The following is a 12,330-nucleotide window of genomic DNA, read 5'->3' as shown; positions in this document are numbered from 1 at the left end:
CCCACATCAATGCCCTAGACACAGTTGAAAGAGAGACCTTGCCAGAGATTCGCCCTTACGAGCCTGGAAGTGATCTGGACAATTGGACTGCGGAAGAGATTCCTGTAGTTTTTAGAGCTTGTTCAGAGTAAATATGCAGAACATCCTTGTCGTTTTGACTTAAAATATAATTTCTTTATGGATTATGCACATCTTGAATATTATAATTTTAATAAATACACTCTTTCGTATGCATTTTTGAGCCAGTATTCTTTTATTCTTTTTTCGAGTAATTATTCTTTTATTCTTTTTCTACATCATTCTTTTATTCATTTCATAATCATATTTTGTTCATAAATTCATATATTCTTTGTATATTCTTTGGCACCTATCACAGGTCCCCCGATATCAATGATATGAATGACGCTGCTTCAGACTCAGAATCACCTTTTGAACAAGACAGGTGTTTAGGGGGATCACAGAATTTTGAAGATGACGTAGACTGTGATGTATCTCCGGACTTATTGAGAATGGTAGAACAGGAGGATAAGCAAATCTTACCTCATAAAGAATTATTGGAGATTGTGAGTCTAGAGGAGGGAAAAGAGATAAAGATCAGAACTGACATTTCTGGCAAGACAAGGCAAGGCCTCATTGAGTTACTCTGAGAATTCAAAGATGTCTTTGCATGGTCATATCCAGATATGCCTGGGTTAAGCACTGATATTGTGGTGCACCGTCTTGTCATAAAAGAGGATTGCAAGCCAGTTCAGCAGAAGCTCAGAAGAATGAGGCCTGACATTGTGCTAAAGATAAAAGAAGAAATCAAGAAGCAGTTTGATGCTGGATTCTTACAAGAAGTTAAGTATTCAGAATGGGTAGCTAATGTTGTCTCTGTCCCTAAGAAAGATGGAAATGTGCGAATGTGTGTGGATTATAGGGATTTGAACAGGGCTAGTCCAAAAGATAATTTTCCGTTGCCTCACATTGATACTTTGGTAGATAATACTGTAGGCTATTCATTGTTTTCTTTCATGGACGGTTTTTCTTGATACAATCAAATAAAGATGAATCCAGAAGATATGAGAAAGACCACATTTATCACTTTGTGGGGAACGTTCTGTTATAAAGTGATGCCCTTTGGATTAAAGAATACGGGGGCAACTTATCAAAGAGCTATGGTAACTTTGTTTCATAACATTATGCATAAGGAGATTGAGGTTTATGTTGACGATATGATTGGAAAGTCCAGAACGGAAGAGGAGCATGTTCAAGTTCTGCGAAAATTTTTTTTGAGACTAAGAAATTTCCAGCTCAAGCTTAATCCAACAAAGTGCACCTTTGGGGCTAGATCGGGGAAGTTGTTGGGCTTCATAGTCAGTGGGAAAGGAATTGAAGTTGATCCAGACAAAGTCAGGGCAATGCGAGATTTGCCTTCACCACACACTCAGAAGGAAGTACGGGGTTTTTTGGGGAGATTGAACTACATTCCTCGGTTTATTTCACAATTGACTGAGAAATGTGATCCCATAATCCGTCTTCGAAAGAAGCATAATCCGGGCTTATGGGATAAAGAATACCAGAAGGCTTTTGAAAAAATAAAACAATATTTGTCTAATCCTCCAGTGCTATCACCACTTAATCCGGATAGGCCATTAATACTGTATTTAACAGTATTTGACAATTTCATGGGGTGCGTGTTAGGCCAACATGATAAGACAGGGAGAAAGGAAAGGGCAATATACTATCTTAGTAAGAAATTCACTGATTGTGAAGCGAGATATTCGGCTATTGAAAAGTTGTGTTGTGCTTTGGTTTGGACAACTCGAAGACTACGGAAATATATGTTGTATCATACGACATGGCTAATTTCAAAGTTAGACCCCTTAAAGTATATGATGGAGTCGACTGCTTTGAATGGGAGGATGGCTAGGTGGTAGATCTTGCTCTCTGAATTTGACATAATCTATGTGAGTCAGAAGGCTGTGAAAGGGAGCGCAATAGCTGGATTTTTTGCTAGCAGAGCCTTGGTGGATTATGAGCCTTTGAACTTTTATTTCCCAAATGAGGATTTGATGTATGTAGCAACCACTGAAGAAAATCCCCAAATGGATCAGGTGTGGAAGTTAAATTTCGATAGAGCCTCAAATACTGTGGGTAATGGAATTGAGGCAGTCCTAATATCTCCAAGCGGAGATCATCATCCTTTTGCTAGCAAACTGGATTTTGATTGCACGAATAATATGGCAGAGTATGAAGCATGCATTATGGGTATTCGTGCAGCCATCGAGCGTAAAATCAAAGTGTTAGAAGTGTATGGGGATTCTGCACTGGTGATATATCAACTCAAAGGAGAATGGGAGACAAGGGACTATAAACTGATTAGTTATTGAAAGATGGTTCTCGAATTGATGGATGAGTTTGATGACATTACTTTTTGTTATCTTCCACGAGATGAGAATCAGATGGCTGATGCATTGGCTACTTTAGCCTCTATGATCCGAATGAATAGATTAGAAGATATGAAGCCTATTCAGATGAGTATCTCTGAAACCCCGGCTCACGGTTATAATGTTGAGGAAGAGGAAAAGGATGATCATCCTTGGTATTTGAATGTATTGCGATATATAAAGAAACGTGAGTATCCAGATCAGGCAACAGAGAATGATAAGAGAGCACTGAGAAGATTGGCTATTGACTATGTTCTAGATGAAGAAATCCTATAGAAAAAAAGGGAAGGATCAAGTACTAGTAAGATGTGTGGACGCAGTGGAAGCTAGAAAAACTCTAGAAGAAGTCCATGAGGGTATCTGTGGAACACATGCAAATGGTTTCACAATGGCCAGGCAGATCATGAGATTTGGGTATTATTGGTCTACTTTGGAAGGGGATTGCATCAGCTATGCTAAGAAGTGCCATAAATGCCAAATTTATGGCGATAAAATTTTTTCACCTCTTCACGTTATGATTTCTCCATGGCCTTTCTCTATGTGGGGTATGGACGTCATTGGGCCAATATCGCCAAAGGCTTCTAACAGGCATCGCTTCATCTTTGTGGTTATTGACTACTTTACCAAATGGGTGGAAGCTGCATCATATGCAAATGTTACTAAGTCAGCAGGTAGCAGATTCTTGAAAAAGGAAATCATATGTCGATATGGAATTCCTGAGAGGATCATATCTGATAATGCGTTGAATTTGAACAATAATGCAATAGCGGAGGTCTGCAGTCAATTCGGGATCAGACATCATAACTCGTCGCCATACCGCCCAAAGATGAATGGTGCAGTAGAAGCAGCAAATAAGAATATCAAGAAAATTGTGGGAAAGATGACCGAGACTTACAAAGATTGGCATGAGAAATTACCGTTCGCTCTCTTTGCTTATAGAATGTCTGTCAGGACTTCGACTCGGGCAACACCTTTCTCTTTGGTTTATGGGATGGAAGCAGTTCTACCTAATGAGATAGAAATTCCTTCTCTTCAGGTATTATCTGAGATGAAATTGGATGAGGCGGAATGGGTTCAATATCGTTATGATCAATTGAACTTAATAGAAGGGAAAAGGCTAAAGGCTGTTCGGCATGGTCAGATGTATCAAAAGCGGATGATGCGAACCTACAACAAAAAAGTTTATCCCAGAGAATTTAATGAGGGGGAACTGGTGTTGAAGAAGATCCTTCCTATACAAAAGGATTTTAGAGGGAAATGGATGCCAATTTGGGAAGGTCTATATGTTGTAAAGAAAGCCTTTTCAGGGGGAGCTTTGATTTTAAGCGAGATGGATGGTAGAGATTTGCCAAACCCTATAAACTCAGATTCTGTTAAGAAGTACTTTTCTTAAAAAAAAGGGAGAGGCCAAGGTGAAAACCCGCAAAGGGCGCTTTGAGACCAAAAGGGGTTTGAATTGAAAACCCAAAAAAAGGGCAGCTCAAATGTTGATCAAGTGGGGCATCCGGTGGTTTTACTATGATTGAATTAGTAAGGAGACGTGACATCTTGGGGCATCAACAAAGTATTGTAGATCTCTTAAGTACATGTCAAGCTCAGAATGGTCTTCAGGAAGTTTGTATAGAGAAGTTCAAGCTGTGATATCTGGGGCACCTAGTCTTTATACTATTTTTTGTCTTTAAATACTTCATTCTTTTCCAACATTTGTTTCCGATCTATTATTCTTTTATCATTATTCTTTTTAATTTATTCATCTTGAGCCTTATTTTCAATAAAATTCATCTTGTCCATGATGATAACTTTGTTCAAGCATTTTTCATTGAAACAACGAAAATTTTACATATTACTCTGGAAGTCTCTAAATAATGTAGGGACTTAAAACAGGGCTATTGTTTAGAACGCACCTGGTTTAAAGGTGGGAAATCTGAAAAGGAAGAGTTTAAATTAAGACTATCTCTTTGGATTTTTGTTGTCAAAGGCATTGATTGAACGAAATGACAAGATGTCGTGTTGGTGACAAAGCGTTAATGAACAAACAAGCAATGATCACCTTGCAATAAGAAGAGGTTTCCTTAGAGAAGGAAGCATTCATTTGTGCATGAGCATTTGGTATGACACCTTGGGAATGGTGTAAAGAACCAAATAGCTTCACATTTTATATTCTTGAACTGCGATAGGAAAGGATTGAGAAAAGACCAGATTTTTTTACCCTTGGGTTACAGAGGGAGAAAGATGGTACAAATTTTTCGTCCCAATGGATGGAACTTTAAGGTTTACAGTGGGGGCAATTTGATCCAGTGTTTCTTTGGAGATGCGGGCCGAGCAAAAAGGCGTTGTAGCACTTCAGTGATAAGGCCTTAATAAACTTCGAGTAATGATGACCTATGTGATAAAGAGGGATCATTCTCGAAAAAAAATATTCTACATTTATTCAAATGTCATTCATATATGTCTAGTTAGGAGCATTTGATTCATTTTGATCATGACATCCTAATCATTAGGCATAATTAGGTTCATAAATTGAATTATACAGGTCATGTTCCCCAGAGAACAAATCAGTGAAACTTCAACCTTATCTCCTTGAGCAGCAGTGGAGTAGGTTGAAAATAGCAGATCATGTCTTCTGTTTGGCAATAAGTAGATCAAGATACCACCTTTGTCTCCTCAGGCGCCAGTGGAGTAGGTTGAAAATGGTAGATATTGCCTTCTTGTACTGGCAGCGAAGCAGATCGAAGACATCTGTCTTATCGCCTTGATGTTGTAGTGTAATGGATTGAAGCCACAACGGCGAATCTTACTTCCCTGGCGTTATAGTGGAGCAGATTAAAGCCACGACGGTGAATCTTATCTCCCTGGTGTTAAGGCTTGGATTAACTAAAGTGGAGTGGATTGAAACTGTGGGCAGCGAATCCTATCACTTTGGCATTACAGTAGAACGGATTAAAGCTGTAACGGCGAATTTTACTTCTCTGGCATTGCAGCGAAGCAGATTGAAGCCACGACGATGAATCTTATCTCTCTGGTGTTAAGACTTGAATTGGCTGAAGTGGAGCAGATTAAAGCTGTGGGCAGCGAATCCTATCTCTTTGGCATTACAGTGGAACGGATTGAAGCCACAACAGTGAATCTTATTTTCCTGGCAGTGCAGTGGAACAGATTGAAGCTACGACGGCAGATCTTGTTTCCCCGACATTGCAATTAAATAGATTGAAGCCACAATGGCGAATCTTACTTCCTTAGCGGTGCAGTGGAACAGATTGAAGCTACGACGGCAGATCTGGTTTCCACGACATTGCAATTAAAAGATTGAAGCCTCAACGGCGAGTCTTGTTTCCCTGGTGGTGTAGTGGAACAGATTGAAGCCACGATGGTGGATCTGGTTCGTTAACATTGCAATTAAAAGATTGAAGCCACAACGGCGAATCTTGTTTCCCTGGTGGTGTAGTGGAACAGATTGAAGCCACGGCGGTGGATTTGGTTTCCTTAACATTGCAATTAAAAGATTGAAGCCACAACAGCGAATCTTGTTTCCCTGGTGGTATAGTGGAACAGATTGAAGCTACGACGGCGGATCTAGTTTCCTCGACATTCAATTAAAAAGATTGAAGCCAAAACGGCGAATCTTACCTCCTTAGCGGTGCAGTGGAACAGATTGAAGCTACGACGGCGGATCTGGTTTCCCGACATTAAAATTAAAAAGATTGAAGCCGCAACAGCAAATCTTACCTCCTTAGCGATGCAGTGGAACAGATTGAAGCTACGACGGTGGATCTGGTTTCCCAGACATTGGAATTAAAAAGATTGAAACCACAACGGCGAATCTTACCTCCTTAGGTACAGTGGAACAGATTGAAGCTACGACGGCGGATTTGGTTTCCCCGACATTGCAATTTAAAATATTGAAGCTACGACAGCAGATCTTACTTCCCTGGCAGTGCAGTGGAACAGATTGGAGTCACAACGGCGAATTTGGTTTCCCCGACATTGCAGATTAAACAAATTGAAGAAAATAATCCTATCTCCCTAAAGTTGCAGTGGAGCAGATTAAAACTTCAGATCTTATCTCTCTGAAATTGTAGTAGAGCAGATTGCATCAGACTTATCTTTAAAGTTGCAGCAGAATAAGTTGAAGCTACAAGTCTTATCTCCCTGATGTTGCAGTGGAGCAAACTAAAGATAGCAAATTTTGTTCTTTTGAGAAGCTATAAGGTGCAAATCCTATCTCCCTCAAGTTGCAGTGGAATGGATCGAAGCATCAATTCTTATACCTTTGAAGATGCAGTAGGATGGAATGAGGCTACTTAAAGAAAAAGAGCGCCAAGGTTCAACATGACCGGACAAAATTGGCCATTTTAAAGTCTTTGCTCCGTTCCCGTTACACAACAGCAAGCAAAGAGGGGCAGCTATAATAGGCCAATTTTGGCCTGGTTAAAAAAACAAATAACAAGCCCAAATTATAACCCAATTACATTAGCCTAACACTAAATCTAACCTAGCCCAATAAACCAATCAAAGCCCTTTCGCCTCAGTGCAGCAGCAGCAGCGTCCTTCCCAGTCTTGGCTCCGCAACAACTGTCTTCGTGCACGACCACACAATAGCCCCATATGTCGTGCACATCGCCCTCGCACAGTCCACGAGCTCTAATTTAGTACACCTGTAAACCACGAATAACATTAATAGGAAGATACATACAGAAAATTGTAAAAAAAAAGGCTATAAAAAGCCAGTTGATTTATGTAATAGGGGTTGGCAAAATACTGTATTGAAAAGTAAAAGAAAACACGAAAGTAAAAGAATCAGAAAAGCAAAATTTTGAAGGTGATTTCTCCATTTTTTCTTTTTACTGCTTTTTGTCTCATTTTTCTGTTGTTGTTTTAATAAACTAAAGAAACGAAGCAAAAAAGAAGGAGAGGGGTTCTTACCGGTGGTAGCCCACCGTCGTCGTCGTTGTGGCCGGTCGGAAAAGGGTCTGAAATGGTGGAAGGGAGGCTGCGACAAACACAAAAATGACAGAGAAAGGGAGTGGCTTTAGGGTTTTAAAATGGGATTTTATAAGGGTTCAAAAGGGGCTATTTGTGCAATTAGTCCTCATGATTTTATGGTGTTTTTCAATTTTTTTTTATTTCTTTTAAATTTTACTGCACATTTTATTTTTGTATATTTACATTTTATATTTTACATTTTATACGTTTGTATATATATATATATATTTTATATACTATTCTTTTATATTTTATTTATTTTATTTTATATATATAATATATATATTCATACACCATTCAAAACTATTATAAGCATTTTTTATATACCTATATATCCATATTTTTTAATCTACTAATATATTATATTTATACATTTTTATGTTTATTATTTCTAAAATGTATATATATTTTATTATTAATTCATTTTCATGATTTTTGAATACATATATATATATGCATTAGCATTTTATCATGTCTCCAAAGAAAATATATTTTGGTTTCGTCAAAGCATTAAAATCGTTTTTAAATTTTTAAAATATTTGGCATTCATGGTTCTCGAGAAAGATCGTGTCCTAACTTACTGGATTGTGATCATTTTTCGATGAATTTAGAAAGCCAAGTATTTATTTTGCAATAAATTCACAATTTCTAAATAAAAGCTTATTCTCGGGAATCCAAAATTGTCGGGTCCTAACTTACTGGTCATGACATTTTGTCTTCTCGAAATAAAAATTTTTAAAATCAAAAGATAAACTTGATTTTGAAGATTTAAAAATATTGTGCCCTAACTCACTGGGTGTGATGTTTTATTTTTTTTAAAATTAGGATGTCTTATTTTTAATTCATTAGAGTTAAAAGTTTGCTTTTAAAATCTTTTTAAATTCTCGACACTAAGATATTAAATAATCAATTTGGTACTAATTTTGGGCGTTACGAGGGTGCTAATCATTCCTCGTGCGTAACTGACTCCCGAACCTATTTTTTCCAATTTCGCAGACCAAAATTATTTTTAAGGTGAGCCGATCACACCTCAATCAAGGATTGGTGGCGACTCCAATTTTTGTTTTTTTAACGTCGATAGCAAATTTTTTTTTTTAAAAATGGTTTCGACAAGAATAATGACTCAGACTCTATTTATATAGAGAGAGTTTAGAAATAGTTCAACTATTATTAGAATTAATCAAATTAATACTAAATAAAATATTATCTAGATAAAAATCAAAGTAAATTTAATACATCATGTTAATATTAAATTAACAAAATACTATCTAGATAAATATTAAATTAAATATCTAATATTAATATCTATATAGATATTAAATTAAATTTAATATTCAATTCAATAAAATAATATTATCTTTGGAAAATTTAATTTGAAATCAAGTTACTCGGTAGAGTCCCACTAGGAGTGTAATCTTTCCACTGCTCTACAGCTGAAGAACCACTATTGCTGACCATCCGCAGGTCATTGGATTGTCGCCATCACAACTATCGTGCTCGGCGGTGCCATTACCGACAACAATTCTCCCCTACATCTTGAACCATCACCATTTTGCTCGAATGGGCCTGGCCAGTTCGGTAGTTCTCGGTTCAACCCGGGCTAGTGACGTCCCAATTGGTCCAGTCTAGCCATTGATTGGGCTGTCAGCCTAGTTTAATACATAGGGCCCGATTCAACTAGTTTTTGGTTTCGATATCGGGTTTTGGTTCTCAAGTTCAATTTTCGATATCGGGTCCAACTTTCAAGTTTAATTACTCATTGGGCTAATTGTCTAACTTGAAATTTAATATAAAATATCATATTTATTTTAATTAATCTGATTAATTTAATTTTACTTGGTGAAAGTTAATTTTCTTAAAGATCACAAAGATTTTCCAAATTGATTTTTGAAAAAAAATATTTAATCAAATTCTCTAATTGAATAATTCAAATGACCACCTAATTTAATTCCACATCGAATAAATCAACTCAATTAAATTATTTCTGAAGTCGTAGAATTTTTTTATGATTCAAATGCAGTCCAGTTGAGCTTTTGTTGAGCTAGCGGTGTGTTGTTCCTCTTACCCGTATTCATCATCAAAACAAAGTAAGAAGTGTTATCAAACGATCTAAATTTTTTTTTTATAAAAATTTTGACGTAATTCCTTTTCATAAACATTCAATTCCTCCTGCAAATTCTCAAAACACAATTTTAAACAACTTCAATATTTCAACCAAATACAATTATATGTTCAGACACAATTTATCCATCTACAACATTCTAATTACTTTGTTAATAGTTTAAGGAAACAATTTATCAATTAATACACACCAACATTTTAAGCCAAACAATATTTTATACATATATATAAATTTATACCACATTACATTGAGTCATCTATACATGCCATTTTTGAAAGTATTGGTTGCAAAATACCCAAAAGATGATGATGATAGTGTGGATGATGTTCTGACCCCGTCCAATTCCCGAGCTGATTAATATCACTATAAAACAAGGAAAAAATAAAGAAGAGTAAGCTTATAGCTTAGTAAGAATGTATGTAATTGATAACTAAATTTCTAGCATGATACCATATATAATATATTTTTTATTACACATAAATTTATTATCTATTCAATTTCCAGCAAACTGTTTCTCTGCGTTATAGTCACTAAATTATTTTTATCCGGAGCTACGAAACTCCAAATTAAATTCGTAAATTTTCCCAGAAACTAGACTCATATACCTTCTTACCATAAAGTTTTCAGAATTTTTCGTTGAGCCAATTAGTACAGTTTATTCTCTAAAAATTCCCTTATTTCACTGCTTGACACTTCAAACCTCTATTCACTAAAATTCAGTTATCTCTTAGTACAAAGTTCAAGTGATGCTCCCACTTATTTATTTTAAAAATAGATTGAATAAAAAATTTAAGAATGTAAATTGCAAAACATAATTATTTTTGTACAATTTTTAGTTATTTTCCAAAGTCAGAAAAGAGGATTTAAAAATCATTAAGACCTTGTCTCACTAAAATTCCAATATCTCAAAATATATAACTCCTTTGGCCATTCTTTCTATTTTATGTGAAAGTAGACTCATTAAGCTTTAATTTCATGTATTATTTAACCACTAACTCAATTTCTATAATTTTTGGAGATTTTTAAAACTAACATCATTGTTACTGTCCAAATCTATTCTATTCCAACATCCCTCATTCACATAGCACTATAACCATTTATTTTATAACACAATACAAGACTTCATCACTTCAGTCACTCTTTCGCAACTTATCACGTTCCAATCACATACTCATATCTTATTGAACATGTCGGTATAACAACAACTATTTGGGGTTTTTCACACAGTACTACCCATGTTACTTTTATCATTCGATACACGTAGTAGCCTTCACATAGTACTACACACGTGATCAAGTTTTACGGTTCACGTAGTAGCCTTCACATAGTACTACACATGTGACCAAAGCTTTTCGGTACACATAGTAGCCTTCACTTAGTACTACACATGTGACCATCAATTATCGATTCACGTAGTAGCCTTCACACAGTACTACACACATGACCAAAGCTTCTCGGTACACATTGTAGCCTTCACTTAGTACTACACATGTGACCATTATTTATCAATACACGTAGTAGCCTTCACACAGTACTACACACTTGTTCATCGATACCTTATTCAAATCTTTATCATTCCGACAGTTCCACAAAGATTCTTACTTTCCAATATTTTACAATTTCTCCATAGCACATTATAATATCAATCTTTCCACTCAACTCCATAACCAATTTAATAATTCGATTTAAATCACTTGAACCATTACTTGCAGTTGGTATATCCATAAACCAAGCTGATTTTAAACAAATCAACTATCAATTTCAAATTTCTAACTTTAATATAACTATTTCATATCCAACCCTTTCGCATATATTGTCACGAAATATAACAAAATAATTATAACAATGTATTAATTACATACAACTTACCTCGATACAAAATTTAAAGATTTTGGAATTTAATCCCCAATCTTCTTTTTTCCCCGATTAAGGTTGACTTCTTGTCTTTCTTGATCTATAACAGCAAATTGAGCTTTTTTAACATTCACATTTATTAAAAAAGCTTTGACTCATATTTTGTCAAAATTATGATTTTGTCCCTAAACTTTTGCATAATTATATTTTTGTCCCCAAGCTGGAAAATTAAATTTCACTCTTATTCTTATGTTTTACAATATGCTGAACACTTTTTCCTTCTATGGCAATATCAAATTCTCACTCTAACATGTACTTATGAGCATTAAATATTTTTACCGATTATGTCGATTTACCTGTTTTCACTTAAAATAGCTTAGCAAAAGTTGTTGAACATAATTCCTAGCTTCATATTATACCACAAAACAACAAAATAAACACATTTCACCTATGGTTATTTTTCCAAATATGAACCCTGACATGAATTAATGGTAGAAATAGCTAAACCGAGCTACAAGGATCTCAAAAATACAAAGAACATTAAAAACGGGGCTAGGATGCACTTACTATGAGCTTGAAAAAGCAAAGAAACCCTAGCTATGGTGTCCCTTAAAATTCGGCAGCAACTATGGAGAAGATGACACCATTTTTCCATCTTTTTCCCATTTTATTTCTTTTTATTACCAAATGACTAAAATGCCCTTACTTAAAAAAATCTATTTCACTAATTCTATGCCCATTTTTGTCCATCAATTAACTAATGGTCTAATTGCCACATAAGGACCTCCAATTTAAATTTTCATAGCAATTGGACACCTTTAACATATAGAACCCAACTTTTGCACTTTTTTACAATTTAGTCCTTTTGACTAAATTGAGTGCCCAAAAGTCGAAATTTTCGAACGAAATTTTCACGAAACTTTTTCGTGAAATTGTAGACCA

This window comes from Gossypium raimondii, chromosome 2 (assembly GCF_025698545.1).
Source record: "Gossypium raimondii isolate GPD5lz chromosome 2, ASM2569854v1, whole genome shotgun sequence".
In the NCBI taxonomy this organism is placed as follows: Eukaryota; Viridiplantae; Streptophyta; class Magnoliopsida; order Malvales; family Malvaceae; genus Gossypium; species Gossypium raimondii.
Note: the sequence above shows the minus strand (reverse complement) of the source record.